The sequence below is a fragment of the Arachis hypogaea genome, chromosome 12, assembly GCF_003086295.3.
Source record: "Arachis hypogaea cultivar Tifrunner chromosome 12, arahy.Tifrunner.gnm2.J5K5, whole genome shotgun sequence".
In the NCBI taxonomy this organism is placed as follows: Eukaryota; Viridiplantae; Streptophyta; class Magnoliopsida; order Fabales; family Fabaceae; genus Arachis; species Arachis hypogaea.
In genome coordinates, this window is record NC_092047.1 from 58,038,968 (window position 1) to 58,042,513 (window position 3,546).

The window sequence follows — 3,546 nt, forward strand, 5'->3', positions numbered from 1 at the left end:
ACTTCCATCTGAAGATCCTTTTCAGTTCTTAACTGAATTCTTGCAGATATGTGATACTGTTAAGACTAATGGAGTAGATCCTGAAGTCTATAGGCTCATGCTTTTCCCTTTTGCTATAAGAGACAGAGCTAGATTATGGTTGGATTCTCAACCCAAAGATAGCCTGAACTCTTGGGATAAGCTGGTCACGGCTTTCTTAGCCAAGTACTTTCCTCCTCAAAAGCTGAGCAAGCTTAGAGCGGATGTTCAAACCTTCAGACAGAAAGAAGGTGAATCCCTCTATGAAGCTTGGGAAAGATACAAACAGTTGACCAAAAAGTGTCCTTCTGACATGCTTTCAGAATGGACCATCCTGGATATATTCTATGATGGTTTATCTGAGCTATCAAAGATGTCACTGGACACTTCTGCAGGTGGATCCATTCACCTAAAGAAAACGCCTGCAGAAGCTCAAGAACTCATTGACATGGTTGCTAATAACCAGTTCATGTACACTTCTGAAAGGAATCATGTGAATAATGGGACGCCTATGAAGAAGGGAGTTCTTGAAGTTGATACTCTGAATGCCATATTGGCTCAGAATAAAATATTGACTCAGCAAGTCAATATGATCTATCAGAGTCTGCATGGAGTGCAAGCTGCATCCAACAGTACTCAAGAGGCATCTTCTGAAGAAGAAGCCTATGATCCTGAGAACCCTGCAATAGCAGAGGTAAATTACTTAGGTGAACCTTATGGAAACACCTATAACTCAACATGGAGAAATCATCCAAATTTCTCATGGAAGGATCAAAAGCCCCAACAAGGCTTTAATAATGGTGGAAGAAACAGGTTTAGCAATAGCAAGCCTTTTCCATCATCAACTCAGCAACAGACAGAGAACTCTGAACAAAATGCTTCTAATTTAGCAAACTTAGTCTCTGATCTATCTAAGGCCACTGTAAGTTTCATGAATGAAACAAGATCTTCCATTAGAAATCTGGAAGCACAAGTGGGCCAGCTGAGTAAAAGGATCACTGAAATCCCTCCTAGTACTCTCCCAAGCAATACAGAAGAGAATCCAAAAGGAGAGTGCAAGGCCATTGACATAAGCGCCATGGCCGAACCTGTGAGGAGAGGAGAGGACGTGAATCCCAAGGAGGAAGACCTCCTGGGACGTCCAGTGGTCAATAAGGAGCTTCCCTCTGAGGAACCAAAGGATTCTGAGGCTCATCTAGAGACCATATAGATTCCATTGAACCTCCTTATGCCCTTCATGAGCTCTGATGAGTATCCCTCTTCTGAAGAGAATGAGGATGTTACTGAAGAGCAAGCTACCAAGTTCCTTGGTGCAATCATGAAGCTGAATGCCAAACTATTTGGCATTGATACTTGGGAAGTTGAACCTCCCTTGTTCATCAATGAACTAAGTGATCTGGATTAACTGACAGTGCCTCAGAAGAGACAGGATCCTGGAAAGTTCATAATACCCTGCACCATAGGCACCATGGTCTTTAAGGCTCTGTGTGACCTTAGTTCAGGAATAAACCTCATGCCCCTCTCTGTAATAGAGAAACTGGGAATCTATGGGGTGCAAGCTGCTAAAATCTCATTAGAGATGGCAGACAGCTCTAGAAAACAGGCTTATGGACAAGTAGAGGACGTGTTAGTAAAGGTTGAAGGCCTTTACATCCCTGCTGATTTCATAGTCCTGGATACTGGAAAGGAAGAGGATGAATCCATCATCCTAGGAAGACCTTTCCTTGCCACAGCAAGAGCTGTGATTGATGTTGACAGAGGTGAAATATTCCTTCAATGTAATGAGAACTCCCTTGTGTTTAAAACTCAAGGATCTCCCTCTGCAACCATGGGGAAGAAGCAGCAAAAGCTTCTCTCCAAGCAGAGTCAACCAGAGCCCCCACAGTCAAACTCTAAGTTTGGTGTTGGGAGGCCACAACCAAACTCTAAGTTTGGTGTTGAACTCCCATATCCAAACTCTAAGTTTGGTGTTGGAGAGTCTCAACAAAGCTCTGCACATCTATGAGGCTCCATGAGAGCCCACTGTCAAGCTATTGACATTAAAGAAGCGCTTGTTGGGAGGCAACCCAATGTTTATCTAATTCTTATTTTTATTGTTTTTCATGTTTTCTTAGGTTCATGATCATGTGGAGTCACAAAATAAACAAAAAAATTCAAAAAAGGAATCAAAAACAGCAGAAGAAAAATCACACCCTGGAGGAGCATCTGTCTGGCGTTCAAACGCCAGAACAGAGCATAGTTCTGGCGCTGAACGCCCAGAATGGGAGCATCCTGGCACTGAACACCCAGAACAAGCATGGTTCTGGCGTTCAACGCCAGAAATGGCAGCAAATGGGCGTTGAACGCCCAAAATGGGCACCAACCTGGCGCTGAACGCCCAGAGTTGTGTGCAAGGGCATTTTGCATGCCTAAATTGGTGTAGGGATGTAAATGCCTTGACACCTCAAGATCTGTGGACCTCACAGGATCACCTCAGGATCTGTGGACCCCACAGGATCCCCACCTACCTTCACTCACTCTCTTCTCTCTTCTCAATCATCCTCTATTCCCAATAAACACTCATCCCTTCTGTCTTCCATTTACCACTCACACCCACTTACCTTCAAAATTCAACATCTCTCTCCCACCCAATCCCACCCATATGGCCGAATACACACAGCCATCCATCTCCTCCATATCTTCTTCTTCTTCTATTCTTTCTTCTTTTGCTCGAGGGCGAGCAACATTCTAAGTTTGGTGTGGTAAAAGCAGAGCTTTTTTGTTTTTTTTTTCATAACCATTGATGGCACCTAAGGCCAGAGAAACCTCTAGAAAGAGGAAAGGGAAGACAAAAGCTTCCATCAAGGGTCTATAGCTCAGTGGTAGAACATTTGACTGCAAATCAAGAGATCCCTGAGATACCTCAGGGGATACATTTTCTTCCACACAATTATTGGAAGCAACTAAGGGTGGAACATCAAGAGCACTCCATCATCCTTCATGAAATCAGAGAAGATCTAAAAGCAATGAAGGAGGAGCAGCAAAGACAAGGAAGTGACATAGAAGAGCTCAAGGACATCACTAAGGTGGACTCATTCCTTGTTCTTACTTTCTCTGTTTTTCATTTTCTATGTTATGTGCTTATCTATGTTTGTGTCTTCATTACATGATCATTAGTAGTAGTAACTATGTCTTAAAGTTATAAATGTCCTATGAATCCATCACATCTCTTAAAAAAAAATGTTTTAAATCAAAAGAACAAGAAGTACATGAGTTTTGAATTTATCCTTGAACTGAGTTTAATTATATTGATGTGGTGACAATGCTTCTTGTTTTCTGAATGTATGCTTGAACAGTGCATATGTCTTTTGAAGTTGTTGTTTAAGAATGTTAAATATGTTGGCTCTTGAAAGAATGATGACTAGGAGACATGTTATTTGATAATCTGAAAAATCATAAAAATGATTCTTGAAGTAAGAAAAAGCAGCAAAGAACAAAGCTTGCAGAAAAAAAAAATAGGCGAAAAAAAAAAAGAAAAAAAAATAGAAA

At 41.6% G+C, this 3,546-nt stretch overlaps 1 non-coding gene across 1 annotated transcript; it reads right to left on the minus strand.

Moving 5' to 3' along the window:
- Positions 1-229: 229 nt before the first annotated feature.
- LOC112731466 (small nucleolar RNA R71) lies at positions 230-337 on the minus strand. Its single transcript, XR_003167241.1, has one exon. It is a non-coding gene; the product is annotated as a small nucleolar RNA R71 (small nucleolar RNA).
- Positions 338-3,546: the final 3,209 nt, after the last annotated feature.